The following is a 15,331-nucleotide window of genomic DNA, read 5'->3' as shown; positions in this document are numbered from 1 at the left end:
ACCTGGAAAATTCAGGGAAATTGAGTTCCATATTTATGTATGAACCCTGCTATTTACAGGTTTTTCGAAAAGGGAGAACTGTACAAAAGGGTGTTTTGGGGATGGTATAACGGTAGGTTTCTGGGGGTGTTGTTCGAAATGAAATGAAATCTTTAAGTTTTACGTCTCACTATTATGCTGGCTAGGCTAAAGATGTCGGGGGTGTTGTTCAGTGGGGGTCAATGTTGCCAATTTTGGGAAAAGTCGCTAAATCAGAGGAATTCGACCTCCACGATAGCGTAGGGTGACCATAAAATTTTCAGTTAAAAATGGGACAGGTTCTGGCAACCCTAGACCTTTGGTTCTTAGGTCTACCTTTGTTCTTATCAGTGCCTTGATATCAGTTTCCCCCAGTTGTTACAGAGTGGGCACTTATGAAAAAGGAAAGACACGTTGAAGTTTGTTCAACACACAAACTGCTAAAGCCTGTGCTGCCTTTCGAGCAGTACTGCGAACTATAGAGTATGTTTAATATAGGGAATTTCAGTTCAATTTTTGCTTCTTTGTTGTTATTAATTATAATTACTTTTAAAAGGAGTAAAGGTACTGGGTTTGTTATTTACTTCTTTCATTTGCATAAAACGGGACGAATACTACTTTTTTCCATCTACTGACGGGACGGCCGGGACACGCCCCTAAAATGGGACTGTCCCGGTCAAAACGGGACGTATGGTCGCCCTACGATAGCGACCAAAATTTTTTTTTCCTATTGGAGACTTTTTTCGGTGATTTTTAAATGACGATTTAGTTACTTGCACATTTAGCGACCTTTTGCTGCAAACAAAATGTTCATCTGTAGAGAAGCATTATTAGTTCAAAACAGTTTTTATGTTCTTTTTTTCTGTTTGTTTATTTTAATCAGCGCAAGTGATGAGTTTGGAAATACAGCGTACTCACTACCCCACAAGCCTGCATTGTTATGTTACCCTTGCCCTCTAACGAAGAACAACTGCAAACTTGATGCCCTTTAGTTCCCAGTTTCCGTTGAAAGACACACGTAATACATCATTACCGATAGCAACAAGATTAGCTGTAGATGCGTGAATAAAAGCGAAGTGAGTGTTTGTTATATTTGTCCTTTGGGGTCTTTTAATTATTCTGCTTTTTTTTTTTTTTTTTTTTACAAAAAATTGCTTAACGTAAGTACTGTAGTGTTAGTTATTTCGGAACTATTTTGACTCCACAATATGAACAAAAGTACCCGAAACAATCTGAAATGATCCCTGAATTCAAGGATTGGTTGCACTCTGTTTACAAAGATGTGAGTAGAACCAGCGGCGCAAATCTGTCTTCAACATTGGGGGGGGGGGAAGGGTAAGACCGTTACCATACTTTTTTTTTTTTTGCGATGTCCAAAATACTTATGAAGTTGAAAAACAATGTTGTGGAGGATCAGAGTTATCTTCAGCGTTGGGAGGCTGCATATTTGAGTCTTATTCTGGGAGACGTCTATTTTATCTCACGTTCCTTTGTAGCAATCGGACAAAAATCATCAAATTTCTCCCAAAAAACACATTTCAAATCGGATTATTGGGGAGAAGTCCCCCTCAGTTCCAAGATTGGAGGGGGCATGTATCCGTCATGCCCCCCCCCCAGGGATTTGCGCCAGTGAGTAGAACATATTGTTTAGTTTACATCTACAACTTTAGAACAATGCTTATAGACAATGAATTTCTCGATTATTTTTTATAGCGACTTTTCACCCAAAATTGGAGTCGTCACCTCTCGTTTCGCAAACTTATTGTCAACATTTTGGCAACACAGGTTGCGGGGAGAGCTGAAATGAAATGAAATTTTTGAGTTTTACGTCTCACGGTTATACCGGTTAGGCTAAAGGAGACGGTGATGATGAGTAATGAATGAATGGCGGAATGAAGAAATTGGGAGGAAACGGGAGAACCCCGGGAAAACCCACGCACACGGTTTGTCCACCACAAAGTTCACTTGGCGGGGGCTGGGATCGAACCCGGGACCGCAAGCACCAGAGGTGAACGCTCTACCACTGAGCCACCGCGGCTCTAAGAGATTATGTATCACAAACATAGTCACTTTCAATTTTGTAATATATATATATATATATATATATATATATATAGCATCACTGACTGATAACTAAAATACTTGGATTGTATATATAAAAGTCGCCCCCTGCCCGGACTCGGAATCGAACAATTGCATCTGTAAAGCAGTGCGGAGTTGATTTTAACGTTCTTTTCAGCAGCAAGGCTGTATGAGACGCGGACCTACAGATTAACGTGGAATCCGAACCACAGAAGCTCCGGCTGGGAATAGAACCCGGGTGTCCCACGCCAAAGGCGTGTACACTAATCACTTAGCCACTAGGGAACTCATCTGTAAGACAGTGTAAGCAACAACAACAACAACAAACACTGGATGTTTGCGCAACTGAGGATCAAAACATTCTCAATGGAGTATGAGAAATAGTAAACGTCAATCAAAGTGTACTTTTGCTTATTCATTACTTCGTTAATACTTAATTCCTTCTAGAAATAGTGAAACAATACTATGAAGAAACACTAATTAAACTAATAACTACTAACGTTGTGTTTCTTACCACACCACAAAAGTAATATACCGTTTTTACCAGCCATAGAATTGGAACCTAGTACTATACTGCATTAGTCACGCCGTAACAAAGGTGAAATTCAAACCCCTGGCACTCGTAGCTGTTGAAGCTGTTGTAGCTATATCACGCGGCCTGCGTTGGTACTCCTCAACATAAATACGTCACAGCCCGAAGCGAGGAAACATCACAGACAGAAGACAGGGGCACAAGCAGTGCCTGACACTTCACGAACTCAAACCTGCCAAGATTCAACTCAACATAACCTTCAATTACGTTCTAGAAACCAAACCAACGCTAAGGCACCAACTTCCTATATGAAAACACAAGAAAAAAAATTCTAACTTTTTGGTTCCAAAGTGATGACATAATAATGATACTAAAAAAGGTTTTAATTCTCAGTAACCTAAACATTGATTAACTAGGGGACATAACAAGCAAAAATAAATAAATAAATAAAAATAAAATCAAATTAAATTAAAAAATAAAAACCTGACAAGTAAGCTCTCCCTGACTACTTTATTTTTAAAAAATTCCGTGAGGCTGTAAAATATGTCAATATCTTCGTAAAATATATATATATTTAAATGTAAACAAGTTCTTTAAACAAAAGAAAGCTCTGTAGTAGAGCGCTTACCTCTGACCCGTTAGGTCCCTGGTTCGATTTCTGCTCCCGACAAATAGGCTTTTGGTGAACACTGTAGGTATGGTTATTCTTAACACTTTCCAGTTTCCTTACATTTTCTTGATTCCACCATTATCATGTATCTCATCGTCACCTTCTCACTTACATTTATGTACAATCATGGGGTGTTAAACTAAAAGCAAAAAAAAAAAAAAAAAAATCTTGCAAATATCCTAGTAAAAATGAGTTTTCTACACTACACAAGTAGCCCCGCGTAGGGTAGTCGCTAGCGCTCTCGCCTTTGGTGTGAACGGTCCCGGGTTCCATCCCGGTGGGGGCACTCGATCAAAAAAGTATCAAAAGATTTTAAGTCCAGCCATCCTGAATGAGGTTTCCTTGGGTTTTCCTCACTCATAGCAGGCAAATACTGGAGTGGTACCTAACATATAGGTCCCAGGCCGTTTTCTTCCTTCCCCAATCCTTTCTTCCTTTCCTTTCCCCGGATAGTGTGCTCACCGAGGGAAGTCATCCCTCATGTGTGACGGGCTAACAAGGCCATTGATGCCGAAAGCCCAGAAATCTAAATCCTAAATCTTCACTACAGAAGGAAATTTTCGCGCTGGAAACGGTTTCTTAGCAATTATGATAAGCAGTCCTGTAATAACTCTGCACCAAGTACTAAATCGTCACATATAAAACGGAATGAATAAACACATAACATTCATTTTCATACCTTGAAACGTAAAATGTTTCAAAACATTAATATTCAAAGATTTCTCAAAATTCAGATTCACCCATTCCATTCTCCTCAATCATTAACGAGTTACAACAGTAAGAATTGTAGTCATAAACTATATTACTTAGTTAGTACTATATTAAAGCAAGTTACACTAAAAGAATATATAATTAATGGAATATTTAACTAAAGTAATAGTTAACTATTGTACTTACCCAGGCTTTTGTTTCCTTCCTCTCTTCTTTTCCGTTTGTAAACAACCTCGTTTCGCAAGCAAAAGACGGTAGTTCAATGACGTCAGCCATTTCGAAAGAAAGAGTGTCTATAGGCGGTCTGGATCTCACACACAGATGGACGTATATAACATATAGCTGAAGTATTTAACATACGTATACGTATGTAATATACGGAAAATTGTTAGATGTCAGACATCCTGCAGCGACATGATATAACATCTAAGCGGGTAAAAGGCAGTACCTCTGTAGTATATGGATAAAGTACGCTCCGTACAGATTTCCTTAGTAAACATAACGAATCCTTGTATTTGTACAATATACCGCTGTCCGGATAATGGATTTTTCTCAGTGTAGATGTTGGTTACATAATGGATAGATTAGTTGTTGATTTACAAGGAAGGAAGCGCCAGCGATTGCTGATGAGTGTAAATTGCTGACTGGTGAATTATGATCACAGAGTGAATATATTGCCTGTTGTAATTCCACGTAATCACGTTTCTTCATTAGGTCATTTGCTTTCTCCAGATTATGTAAATGTGTTTGTAAGGCGTGAACAGTTGTAAATGTTTCTAATGCTATCTTTTGCAAAAAAAAAAAAAAAAAAAAAAAATTCTTTAAACCTAAAGATAAATAATTTATTTTCTGCTCCTCGGTGGCCTGAGGCAGAACTTGTCTAATGACCCTCAATTTTCTGAGAAAATACGCATCTATTGGCTCGTTTTCACCTTGTTGGACTTGAAAAATTTCAAACTCAGCCCGATATGTCGGTAATTTAGGTCTACTCAAGTCAACTAATTTATCCTTTAATTGTTCGTAATTAAGTGCTTCTAATTGGTTCTGGACGTTTAACTGTAGGACTAAATCAAGTGCTACGTCTTGTAAATACATAGGTAATAATTCTGTCTTTTTCTGCTCATTCCACGAATGCAACAATGGTCAAAAAGCATAAAGAATCGATCGGGGTCTTCCGTAACGTGTCCCTAATATTTAGTGAGGTGCGGTATATTAAAAGAAGGACGCGAATTCTGCTCCATATTTGTACCGTCCTCTGGGAAGGTGTTCTTTCCTATTCTAGTTTGAGGCATGCACTAAAAATAAAGTCAAGTCCGATTCACTAATTGTACACATAAGAAAATCACATACCTTAAAAAAGAGTTCACTTTCAAGTTAATAAAAATACTGTCCGGTAAGGGAGTATTGAGATCGATACTGAACCGGTCAAAGCCTCTACCATATAAAACTTTGTCTCATATAGGTTGTAGGTAGAGCATTTAATAAAAAGAACGTCCGGAATCGACACCCACTACCAGTTTTATTATAAAAGCTTCCACTATAAAAAGTACTTTTACAAAATACTATACAAGATAATCTTTCTAATATGAAAGGCTAATTATAGGTGGTCCTTGACCGTAAGGTCGCAGATAGGATCTCCAACAGAACCCCGAAGCAGACTAAGCGGAGTGGAATTGGGTGCCCAAAGCAAGCAGTGGATAGGTTAGATGGCCAACAGAGCCCCGAAGCAGGCTAAGCGGCTGAGGTTAGGATTTCCAGTCAGAGCCCCGAAGCAGGCTAAGCCAGGAGGAAGGATAGGCGTAGTCCCGAAGCAGACTAGAGGCCCTGGGGTTAGGTTACTCCTAAAGTCCCGAAGCAGACTAGAGGAGGGTCACCAGAAAACTGGTGCTGAATTGCTTTCCAATTTATAGGGGTTCCTTGCGTGGCGGTGGCGCTGCTGCTCCGATGTCGTCTTGCTCCGTGTGAGGGGCTAGAAACCGTCGTCTGCAAGGGATTGTAGGTCCCTCTGGTGTGAAGTCTTCTTGCCGAACCACGTGCTGGTGTTTGTAAACACTGACATGTGGAATTGTTTGTTTACAACATCACATGGGATATTACAATATAGACATAGACGAGTATATATAGCCGAGTAACAAGATACATAGCATGTAGAATTATTCTGTACAATTATTTGCCTATATATATAGGCAAATAATTGTACAGAATAATACTACAGGCTATGTATCTTGTTATTTGTCTCAATTATATATATATATATATATATATATATATATATATATATATATATATATATATATATATATATATATATATATATATATATATAATTGAGATATAAACATATTATTTGGGCTCGAGAAATCTATATTCTTATCATCTCTAGTAAAAAAATTTTGTAGTCTCTTGTAGTTCTCATATTGCATGTATCAAATGTACGCATCTCACTAACAACATCCAGTATATCATAGCAATACAAACTTTGACACTAATAGGATCATTAATGTAGGTATCTTATTAATAATATTTTCTGTTACTAATGTGGTATGAATACTATATTTCTTTTGCTTAGAATATTGACATGATAAGCATATGAATGCACAAATACTTGATATTAGTTGGGTAGGTACGTCGTTTATAACCCCATTTACATCCATCTGAGGATCAAACTAAGGAGCTCGTAAACCAAAGAACAATGCCCTGCCATTTTGATTTTTTTAAAATTCCGAGAAAAGGAAGGTCTCACAATAAGAAAACAACTACGTTATTCACCAATTCATAAAATATACATACGGAATGCACGGTGGCCAAGTTAAGGCACTTATCTCTAATGATAACAATCTTTGATCCGATTAAAACCGTTACAAGTTTGTGATGGAAACGTGTTTGTAGGTTTATTGGGATTTTCCTATTTCCTACCATTGGGTGATATCAATAAAAATAAGTAACTACTCCTGAGAAGTCCTGCTCGAGAATCGGAGTAACTACACCTGGAGTAATATCCTCCCTCAATTTCGTATCAATAAAACAAGCCACTACTCAGGTCTAGTCTGCTCCAGATTTATGAACGTTTACTCGCGCTTCCTCTGCACGTAGCACTGAATCATATCAATAAAAGAAGTAGTTACTCATTTCTCCCATCTGTTGGGCGGTCATTTCGTTGTGGGTAACTTCTGGCGCAGTATCCTAAACGCCATGGAAGGGACAAGTAGCAACGACAGTTTCAATCAAAGTGCATTTGTGGATATTATAAAAGAGTTTCCAGTGGTACATTCAGTCACAGTTACCAGAAAGTAAACGAAGGAAAGCCGAAGCTTTGAAGGCAAGTACAGTGAAATGCAATGAAATATCAAATACATTTACGACTGACACAAATCCAAAAGAGAGTCTTTAATATTCGAGCGAGAATTTAAAAAAAAAAAGAAAAAAAGAAAAGAAAAAAAGAAAAAAAGAAAGAAAAAGAAAGTTCGAATCCAGCAATATCAAGATTAACACGACAAGCGCATATCACGTGTTGTCCAAGGTCTTTGTAGATTGTTTGGCTTTAAGAACGAAATCAAACACTTAGCCCCTTTGTTTCCTTTTTTAAAAGTCTAGCCAGTCACATCATAAAGCACGTCCATCCGATTTCGTTTTCCACACCATACGTGTCCCCTTTCGCCTTGGCATAAAAAAATACATTTCATGTATACACCCTTCCTATCAACGTTAAATTGAGTTGATTTTGAGTTTAACGTCCTTTTCAGTAGCGAGGCTATATGAGTCGGGACCCACTGATTAACATGGAATCCGAACCACATGAGCTCCCGCCGGGAGTCGAATACGGGTCTCTCATGCCAAAAGCATGTACGCTAACCGCTTAGCCACGAAGGAGCTCTTCCTATTAGCGTATTCGTCTCCAAAGTACTAGGTTTCTTTATTGCCATGTGTGTATAGTCAAGTGCTCCGATAGTACACGGAAATGTATATTGTTCTTGGCTCTCTGCCTTTGCTGTTTGCATAGTACGCACACTTCCGGAAACAATCAATTTTCAGATATCGCAATAATCGCATCCATTACACTTGTAGTAGCAGGCTCGTAGCCAAGGGGTGGGTCCGGGGGGTCTGGACCCCCCCCCTTCGAGACCAGAAATAAAAAATTAAGGAAGGAAGAAACAAAAAGAAACAAGAAATAGGAAAAATCAGCGTTAAAAATAAAGATAAAAATAAAGCTAAAAATATTTTTTTTTTTGTCATCGCTTCCCTGTACTATCAAACATGTTATTTCAGAAACGGTTTACTACTGCTCCTTTAAAGGGGGCGTGGTGGCTCAGTCAGCCGGTGGGTGTAGCCGAGCGGTCTGAGGCGTTAGGCTCATGATCGTGAGGTGAAGCCCGTTGGGGGTTCGAGTCCCTCTGTAGTAGCAAGGGTGGAATTTTAACTGTCCTCGATGTTTCTGTGTTCGTGTCCCTGTCGTGTCTAGTAGTCCTGAAAAAGTGGTTGAAGTAGAAAATAAGTCAGGAAGTTTAAAAAAAAAGTGGTAGAGCGTTCACCTCTGGTGCTTGGGGTTCCGGGTTCGATCCCAGCCCCCGCCAAGTGAACTTTGTGGTGGACAAACACCGTGCTCGTGGGTTTTCTCGGGGTTCTCCCGTTTCCTTCCACTTTCTTCATTTCACTCATCTCTCATCATCACCGTCTCCTTTAGCCTAACCGGCATAACCGTGGGACGTAAAACTCAAAGATTTTTTACTGCTCCTTTAACTTGTCATTTGGAATAGACAGTAATTGACGGAATAATAAAAACAAAAAAGTTATGTGGAAAGCAAGTCCTGTTAACATTTGATTCAACAGAGATAGGAACGCAGATATAAAATATTTTACAAGACGTTATTGGATACGTACTTTTTTTTTTTTTTTTAATAGTTGAGGTCATAATGAAAGGAAAATTGTCATATTTGGATGAACAGAAGAAGGAACGTAGATATTGTAATTTTTTTAAAAAAAATATTTTTATAAATATTCTTTTATTCGAGATTTCTTCATAATTTGTTACTAAAATACTTACTAACATGCATGGGCGTCGATCCTGGGGGGCCGGCTCCCCAAGGGTCATGTGGACCCCTTGTTGTATTTATAAATATACAATATATTGGCATATTTGAATGCAATTTGTCTTAAAATCCTCATACATGCCTTCTGCATCTGAATGGACCTCCTGAAATTTACAGAGAAATCGGCGCTCTTGCTAATATGTCCTAATTTTAAAGTCTTAACAAACCGACATACGTTGCTAGTAAAATAGTTTAAATTGATCAAGCCCCTGGTGTGATAACCACAATATTTCATATCAAACTCCCGCCCCCCTCATCACGAAATCCTGCCTAAACGAACCGATATATGTTACCAGTAAAATAGTTTAGAATAATCGAACTCTGGTGTGATAACCACAGTATTTCATGTCTCGGACCCCCCCTATTAAGAAATCCTGGCTACGTGCCTGGTAGTAGTCATAGACACAGTACTTTGAGCCACACCAGAATCCCCTGACATTCCGACCTGGACTCACGTAACGCAAGAAAATCCGCATCTTTTCGTCATTACGTAGTACACCATCCCAAATTTCGGTTGATACTCCTAAAAAAAATTTGTGCTAATTACTCTACATTTTCTTTCATGAATCTATAATATATATATATATTTGTAATCTCCATTTGCAACATTTCTATTCAGTTTATAAATTTTTCTACGTAGCAAAACAATCATATACTCTGCCATATTTCGCACGGAGTCACCTATTTAGCTTGCTCCACAAATTTGGAGAAGTTACTAGCATCACAGAGGAGTCTTTGATTTTTATTGATATGAAACGCGGAGTAGTTACTCGGCTCGAGAATAGAGGTGTGGTTACTTCAAAAGGGTGGGGCTTTCTTCGAGGTCAACCGAGTCGTGTAGTGCTCAGTTCTCTTTTTATTGATACCAATGCGAGTAACTACTTCAAAATTGGGAAAATGAGTAACTTCTCCGTTTTATTGATATCACCCATTATCTTAATAGCATTAATTCCAAAGGCGCCATTTAGGGGGGCAGGAGGGGGCAATTTGCCCCCCAAGAGTTTGAGGAATACATATACTTTAGACTTTAATACATATACGTTAATCGATTGTCTACTAATATACTAGTACAGCCAGCCACAAAAATAATTCCCCCCCCCCTAAGCGCTCTAATTCATTACTTGGGGTCCAGGTCATTTGCGGTTGTGAGAACGCCTAGGCAGATGCAACCCAATTTACACGTAACTTTTCTTGGCACTGACAGCAGTTGGTAGCACTGATTCAAGTCTGTATGGAAGTAAAATTGTGAGTAGATGACGCACGAAACATTTCTCCATTCTGAGATCAATCTCTCTGGTTCAGAGCGTATTGTCCAATGAACATCATATGTTAATCTCAATATTGCTGTGTATGTAATGTATTTTTTCATTATATACTGTATAATCAAAGAAATAAAAACACTGATCACATATGAATCAGAAAATGCTTGAAAGTAGCTGAAAATATCAAATCTAGAACAACTGCTGGAAATAACTTTGTAAGTGATTGCCTCCACTGAGATACCTTCTCCAATGCTCCTCATTCCAACATCTTCTTTCTGGAGGAGAGATGATTTTTCTTATCACACTGAGTATGCATTGAAATTGAAATTGAAACAGGAACACTTGAAAAAGCTTCAGCCTGGCCGGGACTTGAACCGGGTACACCAAATATATGCGCTAATCACTCACCCACCGCGCCATTTAAACTTCCACCCAAACTAAACGGCGTGACAAACATCTTGGCATTTGAAGGCGGCGCTCCAAGTTCCCTTTAAATGCTGCTAGCAAATGAGAGGCCAGCGGTATTGCCACGTTTATTTTATACACGTCTATTCTCTGGCACCTGATCGTGCTGTAGTTTGTCTGCTTAGCCATAGCCACTCCCCTTAGCACTCGGCAACATCGCGTCAAAGCTTGCGTTTTATTCGTTTAGCTGAAATGCCAAGATGTTTGCCACAGGTTTTAATAACTAGTTAAAATCGTTTCATGGAAAAATATAAACAAGATACTCTAATATAACAAAAACAAACAAATATAAACAAAATATAAATAAAAATATAAATAAGAAAATATAAGCAACTTGTGTGAGTGTCTTAATGACTTACTCGACATTTCCTTGTTTAAGTCAAAAACAAGTTATATAGACGTTCCTCAATGAGGAAAATATCACGAAAAGTTCTTAAAGTTGAGGCTACGCCGTTGGCGGAGCCATAACTTGTGGGGGCAGGGGACAACTGCACCCCAGAGAACGTCCCCGTCGTTCGAGGGGGCCATTTTGAGACAAAATTTTCTTACCCCATATACGATAGGAACATAAAATTAGAAATGAAGAATCAAATAGCGTCGCTACATTACATAAACAAAACAGCACACAAAAGGTAAATAGAACAAAAATGAGTCTTGGACCCATTTCAGTAAAAAAAATGTCTACTATTAGGGGTTCTAGAAATAATATTTATTCGTATGGCTTTGAGATGTATCATTATTGCCCCCTTAATAATTTTGTCATGTATGTAATGGGCCCAGGGAGTAACTAACGGAACAGCAGACCTTGCCGTGCGGGAGGAACCACAGGCTCCGGGAGCCCCATAAAGATTAAGAGAAAGTTGGAAAGAGGGGACCCAAGAATCAGGAGAACAACTTTTTCTAGGGGGCCCAAATAAGTTTATTAATGCTTTCCCCCCCTCAGAAAAATCTAAGTTACGGCACTGCTCATCGGTTGCAGGGATTGTCCCGATTTACATTACATTTCGTCTTTTACATAACTTCTAATTTCCAAAGAAGAAAAGACGACAGAAACTATTTTCACATTCTTTAAATTGCATCAACACGTGTAGAAATAGACAGTTCTATGTTTATGTTCCATAACTACTAGTTTATTTTCTTATATTCATATGAGAAGTTTGTGGCAAATTGAGGCCACATGATCATGAGGCTGCTGATCATGAGGCGCAATCCACTAGGGGTTCGAATTCCTCTGAAGAGCAAGGTCGGAATTTTAACTGTCCTCAGTATTTCTTGTTCGTGTTCCTGTAGTGTTTGGAATACGTCGAAAGGACATGAGGTGCAAGTGGCGAAAAATACTCCGGTTGGGGCGATTTGTTTAAAAGAAATTGTGAAAGCAAGAAACTCTCATTGTAGCTACCTGGGTTCAAATCCCGTCGTAGCAATTATTAATTTTTCTGAATGGGAAGATAATGTTTATGTAATTGGTGTTGTAATTATATCATTCTTTATATTATTATTATTATTATTATTATTATTATTATTATTATTATTATTATTATTATTACCACAGAAGGAAAGAAAAGTAAAATAGTCGAAGATATTCATAGGAACAGAAAAGATATAGAGTATGTCAGATGTTTCTTAGGTTTACACATGAACGCAATAATATTATTACGTTTATGGATTTACAGATAGAATTATCATTTTATGACAACAAGATTTGTTAGCTGATAAGAGTAATGCATTTTGTTACGCCCTTCTTCTAGGTAGAAAGGTGATGTGACATCTTAAATATGATCATTCTTGTGCCTAGCGTTGTAAGTTCGATCACAATTCCTTGGAACTCATTTTTGGCCCATACTACAGCATTAAGGACGTGTTTAGCCCTTATGTATCCATCAATTCTTGTCCAAACACGTTACTTGCCAGACGGTTACAAATGAAGTTGATACGGATGATGTAATTTTGTGTTGTTGGCATTTCACCTCTGAAGGAGGTCGTCTCAACTCTTAAACCCAGAGAAATTGAATATTTTTCATGTTACTATACATGAGGAATATCAGTTTTGTAGATTGTAAAAATTTACTGAATTGCCACACCCGGAATCGAACTCACGTCCCCAACATTACGAAACTTACGCTTAAGCCACTACTCTAAGACATCACTGTTCTGGGAGAAGGAAAAAATGGAGCTGTAGTGAATTCAGTAATTACACACTTTTACGATTCCAGTGTAATAATACTGAACCTTTCTGATTTCAGTCATGATAAAATAGTAAAGTATTATGCTGAAAGAATAGTCCAGAGAAGTCAACTTTAAATTGGCATCTCATATGTACGGAGGCGCTGCCATATGCTCTTGACTCGGCCCCTGATTTTTTACGGCACAGCATTCGACAGATACTTATATGGATTGGAATCTGGTGTTTCAGGGCACTGGATTATTTTTTTAAGTTAATTAATTTAACGAACCTTCCTCAGTACCTTGTTTCCTATTTTTACGTGTTTTACTCACTTTTACAGTTTTTCCACTAACTCTTTAAGTAGAGGGACAAAAACACAGAAACATTGAGGAGAGTAAAAGTTCTTCACGGAAAACTCACCACTGTCGTATAACTGGCGTGTAGTGTTTGGGCTAAACTGCATGTGCTGGATTGAGGACGGGCCTGAATTGCAGCAACAACTTCTTCTTCAAACCTAACAGATCGCACATCTCGAATTCTGTCAATATCCATTTGAGGTCTTAGGGATCCTGTTTCTCGAAGACGAAGATCGAGTCGTTGGAAAAAGTCGTGTGACAGTACTCGTCGATTAAGGAACCTATCACTATACAACCGTATCGCCTCTCGGCTACTACCCCTTGCCACCTCATACATGAAATGCATATCAGCCATCTCGGATACTGAGAAATGTGCCATTTTGGCCACAACGTGATATCACATACAAACAACTACCTCAGTCTTCCAGTTGATGTATTCTTTCAAATCACTCGTTCCACAACTGGCCATTTTATCTCAGGAACGTAATTTGATCTAACTTGCAATTTACCGTATAAACACTGCCTGCAAAGAGAAACAGTGCAAGCGTCACACAAAATTAGCTTGGTAAGACTTCTAGCGGATTGCCTACAAACCCTCTGTATATGTGGCGTACTTGGTACAAATGAGAAACAAAGCACTTCTCTTTGCTTTTCTGTTCGGTGTTCGTCTACAGGACATTTGTATGTGGGTTGGTAGCACTCCGTCGCCCCCCGAAATGTATGTAAACTTGTGCATTGAAAATGATGGTGTTCCTTCAAGCATGGACACTCATGTCCAAAATAATAGTCGCATATCTATAACTGTCTTCTTGGAAGAATATAATTTGATAATGATTTTGCAGGGTACTTTTAATACTGATACTATGTGTATAATTGGGAAATGTATATTTGTGATAAATTTCATAGGAAAAGAATTATAAATACGAAAATTAGAATGAGTAAAACATTGCTAAATGAATAAGAAAGTTTTATTTTCATTTTATTGTCCTTATTTACTGCTCTTTTGACATGAAATTTTCCACATACATGTCTTTGCCGATTATACACATACTAACATTATAAGAAATACTGGGCAAATTCGTTATCAAATTATATTCCTACAACAACATATTTATAGACATGCGACAATAATTTTGGACATGAGTGTATCTCTTATACCTGATAAAATTAACTGACATCATGCATATGTTCCTTTATTCACCCACAAACTGTCCATGAAAGGTGACGGTAGGCCGCCCTCATTTACTTAAAGCTTTTTATGACATTGCAGCAACTTTGACGATGCCAGGGTAGGGAAGGAGACAGGGATGCAGGAAAGATGTCGTCCTGGCATTGCCTAGTGCGACTGATGAGATACACTGGAAAAAACTGATCAGAGCGGCCGCCGCAAGATATTGAACCTCGGTGTATCGACTGGGAAAATGTTTTTACCCAATTGATAATACTCTTTCTATTACCATCGGCATACCATAGTATGCAATATTTGTAATGCCAACACTGCGAATGTGGTAAATTACATGCTCCATGTACGCATGTACTTCTTCTTTCATGTAGGTATACAAACCCCGAACATCACGTTTCGTCCGCCATATTGAATCGGCTTACACTATCAATATTTATCACACCATGCGGTACGTATTGCACCCAAGCAGTACATTTCGCCTATTATGGTCCATGTGTCCTTCAGAAAATGTGTGGGGAATCCATCTCTTCCTTTGGGAATCCCTTGCGCCCTTAGTATACACAACCGATTACTGCACCTTTCGATTGTGTGCGTACTGTTTCTGGATTCTCACCTTTGGATTCTTTGCGTACTGCGCTATTGGTGAGCTATTATCGCCGCCGTTCTATGACTCGACGTTTTGCCACAATTCCAAGTGGACATTTATTTCTTAACACTTTCGGATGCCCGTAACTCCGGATAGATGCGGTATTCGACTTTGTGTTACATAGACAGTTTTTCTAGTTTTCATGTCTAGAAGCA

The sequence above is a fragment of the Thermobia domestica genome, chromosome 7 (assembly GCF_964235325.1).
Source record: "Thermobia domestica chromosome 7, izTheDome1.hap1.1, whole genome shotgun sequence".
In the NCBI taxonomy this organism is placed as follows: domain Eukaryota; kingdom Metazoa; phylum Arthropoda; class Insecta; order Zygentoma; family Lepismatidae; genus Thermobia; species Thermobia domestica.
Note: the sequence above shows the minus strand (reverse complement) of the source record.